This window comes from Sminthopsis crassicaudata, chromosome 4, assembly GCF_048593235.1.
Source record: "Sminthopsis crassicaudata isolate SCR6 chromosome 4, ASM4859323v1, whole genome shotgun sequence".
In the NCBI taxonomy this organism is placed as follows: domain Eukaryota; kingdom Metazoa; phylum Chordata; class Mammalia; order Dasyuromorphia; family Dasyuridae; genus Sminthopsis; species Sminthopsis crassicaudata.
This window is the reverse complement of record NC_133620.1, coordinates 73581888-73600059: the sequence shown is the minus strand read 5'-3', so window position 1 is coordinate 73600059 and position 18172 is coordinate 73581888. Positions and strand designations below refer to the sequence as shown.

Genomic DNA, 18172 nt, shown 5'->3' with positions numbered 1-18172 from the left:
CAAGATGAACTCCAAAATCCCTTTCAAACTACAGATTCTATTGTCTTTCCAACTATGGGAAAACTTGTAAAGAGAGTAAAGAAGATGGCTAAAGATAGAATCCTGAAATGCACCTCCTCTTCCTAAACCTTCAACATTGGTAATAACCTTTCTTCTTAGACCTCACATGAAACACTTTTGGAAACTCTAAAGCATTTACAATTAATAAGAGTATGAATAATGCTAAACTCAATTTAGTGTGATTATAAAATAATATCAAGTCTTACTTAATGCCCCAAATTCAATTAATGTAATGCAAAAGAGCTCATTCAAGGGATTCAATGTACCACTATACTTTCACTTTTGTATTCACTTATCATTATGTTTGGATATGATGCATTGCAAAGTCGTGTAAACTAATTTTTTAAACAGCCCTCAACAAAATGGACAAAAGGAAGAATGCTTCAGATAGAAACACTGCCATTATTAAAAAATAAAAAATAAAGGCTTGTTATTATATTAGGACAAAAATTTGATATAACTGAATAGCACAAACAAGAGATCATAGTAATTATAAAATAGGACAAGATACTGGAATGTAAGAATCTAGGATACAGAATATTATAAAATGCATAGGACAGAATTATACCAGTTTTTTTGTGGTTTGCAAACTACTATAAGGAATATTTTTCAATGAAAGAAACAGAGCACATTTTAGCTATATGATTTGATGATTGTAATTTTAAAAAATCAAATTTCTCTTAACAGGAAGCAAACATTCAGATAAAAATTTTGAGTTTATTTAAGGCAAAGAAAGAAAGCAGAAATGAAGTATATGTAAAAAAAAACTTCCATTGTAAGCACTGTTTGGTTTGATCACTTTTAAAAATTGAATTCAATTGCATAAAGTTAAAATTGCTAGAGTGGCAGTCGGTGCAGATGAGGACACAGGAGCTAAATATTCTTATGTCTTGAAATAACTAATCAAAGAAGGTGGATACTGTGCTGAACATATTTTTAACACGAATGAAATAATATGGATGAAATTCTTCTTTTTAGGCTAAATGTGCAATTTTCTAAACATATTACCATATTTTTCATGCTGTACAAGAAAAATCAGACCAAAACAAACAACAAAAAACAACAAAAAAGGCAAAAATATTATGCTTTGATCCAGTCTCCATAGTTCTCTGGATGCAGGTAGCTCTTTTCATCATGTCTATTGAAATTCCTTGAATCACCCCATTGTTGAAAAGAGCCAAATCCATCACAGTTGATTATCACATAATCTTGTTGTTGCTGTGTACAATATTCTCTTAGTTCTAACTCACTTCTCTCAGTATTAGTTCATGTATGTCTTTCCAGGCTTTTCTGAAATCAGCCTACTCTTCATTTCTTACAGAAAAATAATATTCCATTATGTTCATATACCATAACTTATTCAGCCATTCCCCAATTGTTAGGCATCCACTCAATTTCCAGTTCCTTGATACTAAAATAAGGGCTATATAAGCATTTTTGCAAATGTGTGTCCTTTTCCCTTTTTTATGCAGACCCAGTAAAGACACTGCTGGATCAAAGGGTATGCAGTTTTATTGCCTTTATCAGAAACACTGGATGTAGAATTTTTTCCCACCTTTCTTCCTTTCTAATCTAATTGATTTTGTTTATACAAAACCTTTTTTTAAATTTAATATAATCAAAATTATCCATTTTGCATTTAATCTTGTTCTCTAATTCCTTCTTTCTCCTTAGATTTGAGAGATAGACTATCCTTTGTTCTCCTAATATGCTTATAATATATCACCCTTTATATCTAAATCATGAACCCATTCTGACTTTATCTTGGTATGGAATGGTAATTTCCAATTTTCCCACCAATTTTTGTCAAAATGTAAGTTCTTGGGTTTTTGGGTTTATGAAACACTAGATTACTCTAGTCATTGACTAGAGTCAATGTTGTTGTCTTGTGAACCTAACCTATTCCACTGACCCATTATTCTATTTCTTAACCAGGACAAAATGGTTTTGGTGATTGCTGCTTTATAATATAGTTTTAAGTCTAGTACAGCCAGGCCACTTTTGTGGATGAAATTCTTTAAAAAAAAAAAAGGAATAAAAGAAAAGGATGTCTCCATAATTGAGATTTTTAAGAAAGAAAAAAATCAGGATTTCAAGTATCTAAGGATATTGTGAGGTAAGGAAGAAAGAATTTTAAATTCAAACTAATGCTTGTTCATTGGTCTCTAAACCCATGTACTCTGAGAGACTACAATCATTGATCATTTCCAGTTCTTCAGTACCCAAATAAGAAAGCATAGGTGACTAAAGATGTTTTAAAGACTAGTTTTCTAACTTAGCCCACTGTTAAAAAATATTGCAAAGACAACAATATCATGTTGAAAGCATTACTGAGTTTAGATAAACTTCATCCACTATACTAGTTCAATGTATGAGAATGTGAATGTGCAAATTTGCTGAGACATGGAAAAAAACTCCCTGTATTTACCAGCACATGTATGAAGATTTTTAAAAAAGAGAAGACAGTACAATTATACTGCTAAAACATTTTAAATAATAACACAATTTTTTTATAACATCAACTTAAGCTTCTCTTTAAGTACAATATTTAGTGATTTTTAAAATTTTGCTTTCTATAATTACTTACTTTGTAATAAACCTGAATCAGATATACATTTTATAATTTACTCTCATACTATGATAATAAATAAAAAAACTTTTTAAAAATTTCATTGCATATTTCCATTGGGCCAGAATCAATTACAACAGTATAAATTCATATAATTTAGCTACTTCACGGGATTCATTATCTAAATTGATGCTTAGGCTGTATTAGTTGTCAAGCATTTTAAAGCATGTACTATGTTCCATGAACTTTGCTTAGTGCTAAGAATATACATACAAACAAGCAAAAGAAAAATACTCTCCAGGGCTTACAACCTAATTGGGGGAAGACAATACATAAAAAATAAATTGAAAGGCAAAATCAAGAGAGAAAAGAAGCACACACTGGGGTCATAGTAGAGAAAGAAGGATCATAATTCACTGGGGAATGAAAGGAGTAAACTTGGCTGGCCCTGGGCACTTTACAAACTTGTGTTAATACGCTATCCCCTCAGCAAACTATAAACTCTGTGATGTCAAAGACAATCTGAATTTTCATCTCTCCCAGCATTGAGTACAAAGCCCTTAATAAAAGCTAAATGAATTAAAATAGCCTATATTTCCAAATCATCCCTTTCAATTTTGTAATAATTAAGAAAATTAATGAGAAAACACTGTGATTTATTATGTTAATACAGGAATTCTTTTTAAAGGTTATTGTTTTAGTCAAATATGGGACATAGAAATTTCTATCCTCCAAATAGTTTGTTTATCAGATAATGACTAAATATTTGTTTAACAGACAATGCAACACACTGGCTCCATTGATACAATTATAGAGTCAGGGTGGAAGAATGTGGGAGGGAACTCCCAGTTTAAAAAGTATCAGGAATATGTTAAAAATATTTTATAGCATCTGTCAAAATAGGTTTTTTGTTTTGTATTTCTTTTTTTCAATAGTCTGAAAGAATTTTCTTTTTCTGCTCTACTAATTTGGGATTATAAATGCACATGTATAAAACATGCATGACCAGAATTGACAAGGAATAAAGTAATTGCCAAAATAATGCAAAAACAAAACAAAACAAAACAAACTTCATTTAACTCAACTGTTTTAAACTTCTTTCCCAGCAAGGCTTTCATCAGAATTAAGGAAGGTAGTTTTGGCGTGCATTTCACTCCTCTTCCTTTTTCTAGTCTAACCCTGGAGCGGGGGAGGGAGAGTGATCAATAGTTATAAATTAGACAAAAACTGGAGAGAAGAAAAAGAAAAACAAGAGGCCAAACTAAGCTACAAATTGGATAATCAGTTTCTAAATAATTAAGCTGGCACAACAGCACTGGTTAATCTTTATTTATTACAGGGTTCCTTTATGAATGGAGCAAATGTAGGGCTTTAAAATACTTGAAAAGCATAATTGAGGGGAGGGATTTAATGGGCTTCATTTTTTTGTAGATGTTAACTCATCTTTAACAACTTCAGATTAAGAGACATAAAGGAGAAAAGCTCCAATGTGTGTGCCAACATGAAACAGATCTTAGGGCCAAACAAGAAATCATTCCTCCAACATGGCAAGCAGAATGAGGAAAACAGGTAAGTACAGAAACTTCTCAGTGCCATTAAGAAAAGACAGACACTGAACAGACCTTGGATAAGCTTGAAAGATGAGTATGTGAATTCCTTTCCTCAACAGGGTCCTAAAATTCTGTAATTAGGTTGCAGCAAATGCTACCTTTTCTTCACATAAAGTTAAAATGAACATTATCTAGAATTTATAGAACACTTTAAAGTTTACAAAATAATTTGTAAACATTATTCCACTTGATCCTCACAATAGCCTTGGAGGTAGGTGCTTTTATTATACATTCTTTTGCTGATGAAAAGAGACACATTAAAGTTGAATGAGTTGCCCCAGTTTTACAATTAGTGAGTGTGTGAGGCTAGATTTATCCAAAATGTTTAGTCCCATCTAATTTGACTAGTTACTCACAATACAGCAAGTACTATTTTCAAAGAAATTATATAGGTTAAGATGACAATCAATGAAAAAAAGTCCTAAACGTTACTGTAAAGAATTCTATTTTTACTCACAAAGTTCTATTTCCATAAATAGCTTTATGCAAGGCTCAACTCAGGTTGATCAGGAAACCTTTCCTGATCCTGAAAGTTTTTAATTCTCTCTTCTTCCTCATATTATACTATAGTTATTTCCCTATAGTGGGAAATAAGCTCCTCAAAGGAAGGGCCTGGGTTTCATTTTACTTTTTTGCTTTGCATATAGTAAATATGCAATAAATATTTGTTGAATAAATGAAGTAGAATTGTTTTTTACACTGGTTCATTGTGTGAGTTTGAACATGCAAATTTCTCATCTCTGAAAGTTCCAAAGAAAGTAAATAAAATTAATTTCCTTTTCTATTTCTTAGCCTACACCTTGACTCACACCATGTCGGACTTATCACTGAAGAGTCACTCAGTTGGTAGATATTTGTGGTTTTCTGGAGTTTTTCACCACACCCTAGTTATGACAGTTTTACCTAGGGAAAGGAATTCAGCATAAGGAAGTTCTACCTTGTATAACATCCTAGATTAAGTTGCTGAAGTATCAAAGAAAACTTTATTAGGAGTATTCCCAATAGCATGTATGAGATCACTCTTAGGTGTAAAAATGCATGCTGGAATATCCTGTGAAAGAAGGTATATATTTATAATGAAACACTACATTTCTTTCGATTAAATTATTTCTCTTTGGTTAGAACCTTAAGAACAAATTTAATTGAAAGAACATTTTCATTATAAATGCATAATTTCCTTCACAGGATATGACTACACACAGTTTAGGCTATGTGTAATTTCATGTATATTGGATTCTCACCATTGTACATTCCATACTATTTAGGACTGTTTTATAATGAAGTTTTCTTTAATGTTATTAACTAAATTACCTATGCAACCATAAAGAATAGGGTCTACTGAATTAATCATCAAATTGGGACTGAAGAGACTTGAATTTTAGTAACCGTCTTACTTTTGAACAACTTTTATATGCACAGAGAAGGGCTGAAGTTTCTATCAGCCTTCATGGGGGATGAAGGAAATACCATGAAAGTTCAACTGAAGCCATTTCTAAATCTTTGGGATAAATGCCTTAGTAGCTCTAAAAGGATGCTAAACAATGAGACTCACACCAGCAGGAGTTCTTATAGCACTCCATGAAATTTCAGAATAAGGAAGCCAAGAAGCCAGCAGGTCCAATTTATGATCAATCAAGATTCCACTCTTGGAATCTTACCATTTTATGTTGTGAACCCCTTTGACAAGCTGGTGAAACCTGTGGACCTTTTTCTCAGAATAATATTTTTAAGTACACAGAAAAAATTTCATAGGATTGCAAAGGAAACTGCCAAATCAACAAGCATTTAATAAGTGCCAGCCATATGTTGGCACTGTGCTTTGTGCTAGGGATATTTTAAAAAATTAAAATATTACACATCCATGCATGTATCCATATATATATATATATATATATATATATATATATATATATATATATATATATATATATATATATATATATACACAGACATATATGTGTGTGTGTATTTAGACACACATACACATATGTGTATATGTATATATATATAATATATTCATACACACATGTATATGTTCATAGACTCCAAATTAAGAACCCTTCTTGTGGAGAGAGCACCTCATGTTTAAAAGCACTTTCCTCATAACAACTCCATGAGACCAATTATTAATTACTTCTACTTTGATAAGGCAACAGAGAAGTTAAGCATCTTGCCAATGTAAGTCAGATACTCAGTGATAAGTAACAGGACCTAAAACCAGTTTTGGTCCCAGTTCCGAAGAAGAGTTCTTTCCAGAACCTTATAGTCGACTTAGCAGACAAACAAACTGCCTCTGTTTGGCTGAGAATAGGCTGGTGGCCAAGCAGAAACCAGGCGGGCTAAATAAAATGTCTCATATAGCACTAGGTTAAAATTGCTGGCCTGCAAAAATGCAGGTTGTCTATGAATCAAGTACCACATTAACTGATTTCAATACCAAGGACAGTGGACCGAGGAAACATTCTCAAATACCAGGAATCTGGCTGCCCCACTCAATGACCAATTTAACACTCTGTTGTTTGAATGATGTAGATCAAACCTATCCTGATCATTATGAATATATGCATTAAAATTCTCTTAGCACCTTCTTGACTAAAAATAGCTTCCAGATTTTTTCCAGGCAACACAGTTTATGACTTGCAAAGATACCTGCTCCATGGGGGAGTTAACTATAACAATGTATGACCATACAAAATTCTTTACTATCATTAACTGAGGACAAGGCAGTAGGGTTCTTCTTTTTTTTTTTTTTTCCCCAAAAACTAGACTTAAATTAAATATTCAATGAAACTTTCATGGATAGCTTCTAGGGTGTTTTTTTTTTTGCCTTTTACTTTAGAATTTTATATTTTAAGTTCAAAGAGCCAAAATTAGATTGCATATAAGAGTCAAGAGTACCTTCTGTTATGTTTTTTTAAATAGAAATTTGAAATTTTTAATTTTATTTCTAATCACAATTTAACATGTTATTTCTTTGGGCCCAGCAATGGAAAGAAATTCTCAACTGCCAGTGACACAAAGCAGGTATTTCAGTTAACAGGAACATCTGGAGGAACTAACTCATGGTCTATGGGGAAATCCCTTTCCATTCAAAGTTTATATCCATAACCACATAGACAAATCTTTCCTTGTCTTATTGCTTAATAGCCATCATTTATATATCATATTAAGGTTTGTCTAGTGCTTTACTTCCCCCTTAACTCATCTGATCCTGAAATATAGATGCTGTTTATTATTACCATTTTACAGATAAGGAAGTAGAGAATGCGTGACCTTGCCCATTGTCACATACCTTCTAAGCATTAATAGGAGGATTTGAATCTACGTACATAACACAGCTATGTATATTGCATAGCATTAATAATCAACAGATCAAAGACCAGCACTCTTTCTATGGATATACTTGCCAAAGATCTTGTCATATTTTAGTTTATCAGCCGTTACATATCCCAGTCAAATTCCAATTTTCTTCTTTTTAGTACGTGTTTAACCCATCAATAAACATAAACTATGATGCTAAAGTAATACATCTCATTTATTGGCACATCAAAACTTGGAAATCTCAATCAATGTTGTTCCCTCCAAAGTAGCCACCTCATTAGATTATATATTAATATCAAAATATCATAGCATTAATTTTTTATTCTGTCATCCAAAGGAAACTACTTTTTGAAAAACATTTTCCATCCTTTGAGGAACCATCAATATTTTTAAATGGTCAAAATTCACTTAGACTTAATTCTAATGAATGAAGTTGAGGATGAGGCCAGGCAATGCAACCTTTTGGGGTCAAAATCAGGATGCAATTAAAGAAACATGAATTATCTTCTTGGGTGGCATATAAACTAATTCAAAATGAGAGAAGTATAGGCTTCCTTACATGAACTGGTACAAAGTGAAGTAAAAAGAGCCAGGAATACAATACAAAGCCAGAAAATAATGACATCATTTGGTTTAAAACAGAAATAAAAATTTTCATCAGAAATTTTTTGGGAAATTTTAAAATTTATCTCAAAGTTGTTAAATTTCTATTTGAAAGGGGAAGGTAAAATCATTTGCTTTTATGATTTAAATGAATTCTAGATTTGGGCTGAATTATATTTCTAACAAACATGAGTATATTAAGGAACAACCTTCTTTTTTTTTTTTTTAAAGGAGATAGAGACCTCAATATTAAGGGGGAAATTACATAAGCAAAACAGTTAAATCTCTTTGTCTACTTAGAAAGAACTTCAAAAAAATTACAATATGAAATATTTGCAGAGTTTTCTCAACCCATTCCATGTTCACTTCCCTGCTAAATATTTCACTATCCAAAAATACTTGAAAATTTTTGAATTTTTGGCTTTTATTTATCCACCCATATAACATTCTCAGAGAGATTTTATTTAAATTTATTTCATCACTAATCTATTTTGGGGAATATGATTTTCCTTTTTTTTTTTCCCTATGTGGAAACTTGCTACTTTCTACTTTGTATAAGACAAATCTTTTCTTCTCTGATGAAGGTTATTTACTCCTGTGGCTCCCTATCACCCCCAGGATCATATGTATAGAAATCTCTTTTTGGCATTCAAAGCCTTTCATAATTCACCCCACCTCTTCAATCTTCTTACAGCCTTCTAACTCCCATACTCTTTGATCCAATGGCATATTCCTTACCTTGCTGTTTGGCTCCACATAATCCACCAGAATTCCAAAAGATTTATGATAAAAAAAAAAAACACTATCCACTTTAATAGAGAACTAACTGATAGACGCAGGGTAAAAACGTTATCCACTTACAGATGGAAAACTAACTGTTCAGGGTATAGATTAAAACATTTTTTTCTTTCTTTCTTTTATCATTCAAACTTTTTTCCTGGAATATAGCTAATGTGGAAAATTGCTTGACTTCATTTTTGTATTGAGTTTTGTATTTTTTGCCATCTCAGTGGGTAGAAAAGGAGGTGGTACCTATTTTTTATATAATCCATAACCTAAGAATCATTTGGGCGTTACAAAAACAGGTCATGAACTGGATTTGGCTTTGGGGTGTTGTTTGCAGATTCTTAGACTAGAATATTGGGCCCAATTCAATCAGGTATAATCGTATATGGAAGATGATTTTTCCAAAAGTGGAGCAAAGGTTGGATAAATGTCTGTTAACTATGTCATAGAAATAATTCTTAATTAAGATTAGACTAGATGGTCTTTAAGGTCTCTTTCAAACTTAGATGTGATTTATGATCTCCATTATACAAGCCCATCCTGAAAGATGTTTTTGCTTACAATGAAGGTACTGTCACTTACTGTAATAGAAAATTATTCAGAAACATTTATAAACTCACTGGACTGGGAGCAAAAGTTTCAAAAACTTTTAAATGACAAATATCTTATGGTCTTACTTTAAAGAAGAATATCAAAGCACTTGGAACAATGTATACAAGAATAATTTAAAATTTATTTCAATTCTTATTTTAAGTTAAGCAAAGCTGGATAGCTGGTATATATGTTAGTGAGTCATTTCCTACAGTTTTCACTAATAAAGAATAGTATTACGATTTTGTTTTAAATAGGAACATATGCAACTAAAGATGTGTCTGATCATGTCACTCTCTTACTCAAGAATCTTCAACCACAGTCTTTAGGATAAAGTACAAACTCCTCCTACTCACCATTTAATGATCTTTACAATATGGTTTCAACCTATCTTTCTAAACTGACTCACCATTACTCCGTTCACATGCTCTAAGCTTCAGCCAATCTATTCTATTTATTATTGTGTATAATGTTCAATTTCCCATCTCCATGGCTTTTTATGAACTATCCTACAGTTTTAAAATGTTTCTCCCTTTTCACTTATAATTCTTGCACACCCCAGCTCCCATCAAGCTCAGTTCAAATGTTATCTCCCAACCAAAGCCTTACTGCATGTATCTTCATTATTTTAGTGCTCTGCTCAACTTTTCCTAGCTGGAGTTATAATGAATTTCTCACAACCTTGGCTTCTTCCATCTTCCTTCTTCATATAAAATTCAACCTGCTCATATATTATTTCAAGTGATTTTTAAAATTATAAGCAACCTAGAAATGTAGCTAGCCAATGATGTTTTGACTCTTTAAAATAAGAAACAAATTCCCATGATACATACATTCAGTATGGAGTCCAGCACTGTCACCAAATGAAGCTCTTTGCCAAACAAAACCAGTTAACGAAGTTTTCTGGAAGAAGCATTCAACAGGCAAATGACCTAAAGAGGACAAAAAGAACCAGTATAATAATGGATGGGAACATCAAATTTTGGGTTCATATACCTTAAGGGTTTTCCCAGATTTGAACAAAAGGAAAAAATTAAAAGGATATTAAAAGTAAAAGCTAACATGTACTTACAATAACATATTAAGATTTATAAAGCATTACATACATATCTCTCTTATTTTAACTCATAACAAATCTATGAGATAAGTATTTAAATCTTTATTATCCCCAAGCACAGATGAGACTGAAACTCAGAGTAATTGAGCGACTTGCCCAAGAATTCCTCATTCCCTGTCTATTTGTCTTTTCCAACACCAAATTATACATAATGAAAATAACAGATTGGGAGGTTAAGAAATTTTCATTTGAGTAAACAGTGAAGTAACTGGAAAAAAAATTCTTGTCCAATTGCAAACACTGAGTTCAATCTGTATTGAATTAAACTTACACTCACTTCATATGTTTCCAATTTTTCAATCACATTTATTAGGCTCCTACTACATACATAGCAATAACGATAACAAAGAAAAGAAAAAAAAATAGTGCTCAGTTTTCAAGTTTGTCCAAGATAATAGGCACTGGCTAGCCTACTAATTGCTAGAGGTGGTACAGTGGACAGAGTGTTGTACCTGAAATCAGGAAGACCTAAGTTTAAAAATGGTCTTGGGGATCTACTGACTGTGTGTCATCAATCAAGGTGCTTAACCTCTATCTGCCTCAGTATTCTCATCTCTGAAATAGAAAAATAATAGTACCTATCTCTCAATGTTGTTTTGAGGATAAAATGATAACACTTGCAAATATAAGATTTGTAAAGCACTTAGTAAACTTTCAAGTGCTATATAAATATGCATACTTCTGCTGCTGCTATTCCTATCCTATTATTATCATAATTAGTCTTGCAGAATATTTAAGAAAGGGAAAGTATAAGCTAAAAACTACTTGCACTACACAAAACCTTAAAAAATAACTAGCTTTCTTTTTGGGTTTCAGTTTCCTCATTTATAAATTGATGGGATTGGACTAGAGGGAAGGTGACAGGTAAAGTATAATTGTTACAAAAACATTCCCCGGACCTGAATGTGGATTACAACACAGTATTTCCCCCTTTTTGTTGTTTGTTTGCTTGTTTTTTCTTTCTTTCTCTTTTTTTCCCTTTTGATACGACTTTTCTTGTGTAATATGATAAATGTGGAAATATGTTTAGAAGAATTACATATGTTTAACTTACATTGGATTACTTACTGTCTAGAGGAGGGAGAGGGGAAGAGAGATAAAATTTGGAACACAAGGTTTTGCAAGGGTGAATGCTGAAAATTATCTTTGTATGTATTTTGAAAAACAAAATGCTATAATTATTTTAAAAAATCAAATAAATCAAAAAAAATCCCCCCAAAGTCTGACATACTCTATCACATATAAATACCAAATCCAGGGGAAAGTGGGTTAGAATTTAGTAAGCAAATGTATTCAGCACCTCATTCACAGTCTCCTCTCTAACCCTTTCCCTCATGGTAGGAAATTTTGAGGTACATACTAATACTCAAAAAAACCCAACAATAATAAAACAACTTTACTTCCCAGTTTCTCAACTTGCTTATTTCTCATGACCTACTCCCGCTTCATACCATCTGCTCAGCTATAGGCATATCTTTGATCTTGCTATTACCCCAAAATGTTTCACCTTCCATCTTTATTAACTCTGAATATAATCTTTTGTCATTTTACCCTTCCCTCTGCCTTATAATCTCTAACCATGTTCCTTATCCGGCTCTGTTACCTCCTAGTCTCTCCACTCCTCTCTACTTTCCCAGCCCTGAACTGTCCATACTTCCTTTTCTACATCTTGACCCCTGATGAAGAAATTAAAAAAAAAAAACATACTGACTGGATCTACTGCATTTTTATGGTATATAATGCAAACTGGCCCAAAATGCAGCAAGGCAATGCTTTTATTATATCTTCCCTATTCAATTCACATTCATCACAACAGCTTTTCTAACCTTTTCATATCTCCTCAAACTTCCCATCCTTGTCCACTACCATTCTCAGTTAAGAATATTACCCTCACATTTCTTTAAGAAATTGAAGTCATTTACCCATCTCTATTTTCTCCATACTTCCTCCACTCAGATGCTTTCTCCCTCATTTACTCTTTTAACCATCTCACACAAAAAGATAGTCTTTCTCTTTACAACAATAAACCCCTCTATATGCACAAGTGATCCCATTCCATCCCATCTTCTCCAGTAGACTGACTCCTCTGTCATCTGATTTCATTAATCAGCAGTTTGCCCTTTCACTGGCCACTTCTTTGCTGCCTTCAAAATACCTATGTCTCTTCTATTCTAAAAAAAACAAACAATCAAAAACACCTTGTCGAATGTTTCATCAATGCTCAATAGTTACCACCCTGAGTTTCTCATGTCTTTTTTAGCTGTTGTTGCTGTTATTGTTTGTATTTTATTCTTTAAAAAAATCAATGAGCTCAAAATGATGACGATTTGACTTTTGAACGAATTAAACTCTTTGAGAAGGCTCTCCATAACTGACAAACTTCTTTTTCTCTAACTTTCTACTTAAGTTTCTGCAACCAGATTAAGAAACCCTTTCTTTCAACTGGAAAATTCAAGTTACAAACCATCTCCATAATTATCAATTCCAACATGTTTTTTTCTCAATCTTTACCTTCTCTTTGGTACTCACTTCTCCCTAGGTTTTATAATGCTGCTGGGTTCTCTTCCTATTTGTCTAATTACCCATTATTGGTCTCCTTTGCTATTTCTTTATCTGGGAATTAGCTCACTATCCCAAATATTCTCTTCAAAGCTCTATCCTGGGTTCTCTTCTCTTTTCTCTTTATATATTGCCTTCCTGGTGATTTCAACAGCTCTCATGGATTCAATGATGATCTCTGAACTGATGATTTTCAACTATTTATTCAGCCCTAACTTTTCTCTTGACATCTAGTTTCCAGGAGCCTATTGGGTAACATAAACTTGATGTCTCAGAGACATCTAAATACCTTTATGTCCAAATCTGAACATATTATCTTTTCCCAAAATGTTGTCCTCTTCCAAACTTTACTATTAATTTTAGGCATATTACTATCCTCTTAGGTACTCCAGTTCACAACAAAATTGTCATCGTCAGCTCTTCACTCTACCTCATCCTCTATATCCAATTTATTGCTAAATCTTGTTGATTCTAGCTTTGCAATATTTCTCATTATATACTTTCTTCTCTCCTCCAGTATTGTCACCATTTTGGTGCAGAGCCTCAATACCTCATAAGTGGATTACTACAATGGCCTGTTGGTTGGTCTCCCTCACTCAAGTCTTTCCAAACTCCAATCCATATCCCCTTATTGCCAAAATGATCTTAAAATATAAATCTGACTATGTCATTCCATTAATACAATAAACTTCAATAGTTTTCCATGAGTTTCAAGGTCAAATATAAAATCCTTCATTTGCCTTTTAAAGACCTCCATAACTAGCCCCTTTCTACCTCTCAATTCTTACTTCAAGTCTACTTTATTCTCTCCATATATTTTAACATCCAGTGACCCAGGCATTCTTAGTTGTTCTTTTCAGTACACTCCATCTCCTGGTTCCATGCATTTTATCTGACTATATCCCATGACTGAAATTCTCTTTTTTCTTATTTCCATCTCCTGATTTCTCTTTTTATCATTTGTTTTAAATGAAGAGGAGAGGAGGCATTTGATTGAATAAATCAATCAACCCCAATTTCATACTGTGATCTCTAATTCCATTAGCCCCCTATGTTAAGCAAAATTAAGATTCTTACAAATCTCATTTTTAGGGGGAAGGGGTTTTCAAAGAGATTAAATTCACAGTAAAGTGTAAGTAAGCAACTGGTTTAAACCCTTCCTCCAAGGGGTCTTTACATCTTTAAAAGAATTTGTTAACCCAAAGTTTCTGGAAGCTATTTTTGAAAGGGATAAAGGGAGAAAAAGTACGGTGGCCTAGAGTAAGAGAGAAGAAAATTAGCAGAGTTTAAACTATGCCCAGAGGGTGATACGAAGGTAAACAAAAAGTCTTCACTCTTAAGAAACTTAAAACATCTAGACTAGAAAAGCCCACATGAATTTTCCTTTCCTTTCTGCAACAAGAACCCAGAAAGCATTCCAAATAGTTAGCAGCAAGCCAATCTGGCCACGAGCTAAGCTCATACATATCATGCCTGAAGCTACATGGCGGGGTTTTTTTTTGTTTGTTTGTTTGTCCCCTTCTCCTCCCCAGATCTTGATTTCACTGTGCCCACTACACAGATTTACTATAAGTTTTACAGTTTAGAGACCTGGAAAAAATAAAACCCAAGCTACATTTCCATCAATATGAGGACTGACCTCACCAGTAAATGCTTCCCCCTCTTGTTCCTAAAGCCCAGATTCCATCTTTTTTATCCATCAGTAATTTATCATGTATGGCTCAAACACTGTAATTATAGAAAAATGTCGGATTATGTCATAGTTGTGTTATTTTTTATTAAATGTAGCATGACAAATTAGAATCAGATTAACAACTTTGGGCTTGTTCCCTGAAATATTTTCAATTAAGGAATTTCATCCCATAGTCAAGAATTGAAATACTAGCCATTAATCAGGAGCTTCACAGAACACAAGGATCTGCCCAACAGGCCACATGGAAAGGTTTCCCCAACAGTGCAAGTTCACAAGAAAAACTTCTAAAGAAATAATAGAAAGGGAAATAGAGACTAGATTTCCTTAACTTTATTCTTAGAAGGTGAAGAAAACCAAGCACTGATTCTATGTGGTACAACTAAACTACCTTTATATGATTTGCTTATATGGTGAGAAGGCTGTGTCCTCCACAGCTGCATCCATGGAGTAATTATAAATCATTCATTTCCAAAAGACAGAGAGAACTAGGGTGTGTGCCCAGGATCTGGTTGATGCTTGTACTGTCTGAATGCTCAATTCAATTCAAATCAAGCATTTATAAAGTGCCTACTGTGTCGGGTATTGGGCTGGGAAATACTAAGACAAATAATTCTTGCCTTTTCAGATCTCAAGTTGTACTGAGGGCATATATTCCAGGTACATACAAAGTACATACAAAGAATATGCAAATAATTTCAGGAGGGAGAAATTTTGAATAACTGGAAAGCAGAATCAACAAAGGTTTTTCTAAGGATGCCCTCAAAATGACGATCACTTAACAATGTCTCAGTTTCCTTATCTTTATGAGCCAGAGAAGGAAACAGCAAATCACTTTGCCTTTTTTGCCAAGAAAACCCAAATGGAGTCACAAAGAGTAGGACATGACTAAACCAATTGAACAAAAAAAAAGTTGCTTTGGAGAAAGAAATTTGTTTTCAAATCAAGTGATCTCCCCTTCTTGTACTGCCCTGTTCTGTACATGTCATATTGCTGAAAACTTGTTATATATTATGTCAGAAAGTCTTAGTTTGAAGTCTGGCTCTCTAATTTACTACCAATGTGATCCTGAGTAAAAAAATCAGTATACTTGAGTCTTAGTTTCTTTATTGGTAAAATGAAGAAGGTCTTATTCTAGAGAATTTATATAATGGTATTTCATGAGAATTTTAGCTTTCTTAGAGGTCTATCTCTCTCCTTGGTTTCCTGAGAGCTCTTGTTGCTAGTCCTTTGTCTCTGCCAGCTTCAGCCTCTCATCCTCCCAATGTCTCCAGCCAGCACAAAGGGGGTTAGTTGGAATGAAATCTTGACTCTGAATCCCAAAGTCTTCTCTGGCCCTGAGAGCTTCTTGCTTATATGTTGCACACCAATCATTTCATCACTAGGAAACCATTATTTGTTGTAGGATTAAATCAATGCTAAATTAGATTTAACCATTATCTCCTCAATTCCACTCAGCACCTTGTTTCAAGTTCTGGACCATAACATCTCCTTAGGGTCAGATCAATCATACTGAACCATGTTAAATTAGATAATTATTGTCTCTATTCATTCCAGTGACTTAGCACCTTGTAAGAATCCTAACACTTGACTGAAAAAAAAACCCCACAATTAATTACCAACAGAAGATATCCTCGAAATTTGCCAAAAAAGGTCTGTTTTTGCTCGCGGGTGGGGACAGTTAGATTGGGCACAGACTGAAGGCAGGTAGTGAGAGCATGGAAGGCAGTGAGAGTATGAGCAGATCTGAGAGGGGAGAGGTGTGATTTCAGCCATTTCTGGGACAGAACTTTACTACAGTGGGCTACTTTGCCCTGGCAGCAAGCCAGTAGGATCAGCAGAGAAGCTATAAACACAGGGGGTAAAGACTATAACCCTGAAAGCTAGTGTCTCTCAGGACCTGGCCACATCCACCCAGAGTGTCTCAGTATGCTCTCAGAGTCTCAGAGTGCAGATGAAGCACAACCATTGCTGTCATGCTAATGCCTCACTGCTGCCCCCCGTAGTCTATAGAGGAAGCTTGGTAATACCAGTCAACCTCCCCCGCCCCCCCCCCAAAAAAAAGCAGACTGCATTTGTTTTTTGTTTGTTTGTTTGTTTTCTTTGATTCTTCTTCGAAAAAATGAGCAAAAAATTTGAACAGGCTCTAACTATTGGTAGCTTCTATATGGATAGAGAGCAGACTTTAAGCCCTGAGGAGACCAAAAACAGAGTGTCTCCAGATGAATCCCCAAAAGGGGATATGATCTGGTCCTCAACACACAAGACTCTCATAGAAGAAATTTAAAAGGCTCTCACAAAAGCTAGAAGAAAAATGGGGAAAGGAAAGGGAAACTTGGCAAGAGAGTCTGGATAAGTCATCTCACTCATTTAAAGTCAGAGTGGATTGAAAAATAGAATTAGTGAATTGGAAAAGGTAAATAATTCCAAGGAAAACATAATTAGTGAACTGGAAAAAGAAAATAGCTCTAAAAATAAAATTGGCAAAATGGAAAGAAATTCCATAGAACAAAACAACTCACTTAAAAACTCAATTGGATGATTAGAAAAAATATTTTAAAAGTGGGTGAAGAAAATAATTCATTAAAAATCATAATTGAACAAATGGAATTGAATGACTCAAGGATACACCAAGAATCAGTCAAGCAAAACCAAAAAAAAAATGAAACAATGGAAAAAATGTCAAGTATGTTCTTGGGAAAACATCAGACCTGGAAAATAGATCTAGGAGAGATAATCTGATAATTATTGGACTTCCTGAAAAATATGCTGAAAAAAAGAGCCTGCATACTATTTTTCAGGAAATTATCAAAGAGAATTGCCCAGATGTTATAGAAACAAAAGGTAAAATAGATATTGAAAGAATTCATCGATCACCTATTGAAAGGGACCTTAAAATCAAAATTCCAAGAAATATTGTGACTAAATTCCAGAACTATCAGACCAAGGAAAAAAATACTACAAGCTGCTAAAAAAATCAATTCAAATATAGAGGAGCCACAATAAGGATTACTCGGGATCTCGCAGCATCCACATTAAAAGATCGAAGGGCCTGGAATCTGATATTCTGAAAGGCTAAGGAACTTGGTATGCAGCCAAAAATAACTTACCTATCCAATATAAGCATTTTTTTCCAGGGAAGAAGATGGGTATTCAATGAAATAAGTGAATTTCATCTATTTCTGATGAAATTGGAACTAAACAAAAAGTTTGATCTCCAAATATAGGACTCAAGAGAAATCTAAAAAGGTAAAAAGAAATCTTGA

General features: G+C 33.5%; 1 protein-coding gene across 2 annotated transcripts in view; it reads right to left on the bottom strand.

Annotated features, from left to right (window-relative positions):
- C4H1orf21 (chromosome 4 C1orf21 homolog) overlaps positions 1-18172 on the bottom strand; it is a 268613-nt gene that overhangs the window by 194334 nt on the left and 56107 nt on the right. For both annotated transcript variants that reach the window (XM_074308574.1, XM_074308575.1), the window contains exon 4: positions 10374-10472. The gene's annotated coding sequence lies outside the window, so the exon portion shown is untranslated. The remainder of the gene's footprint in view (positions 1-10373; positions 10473-18172) is intronic.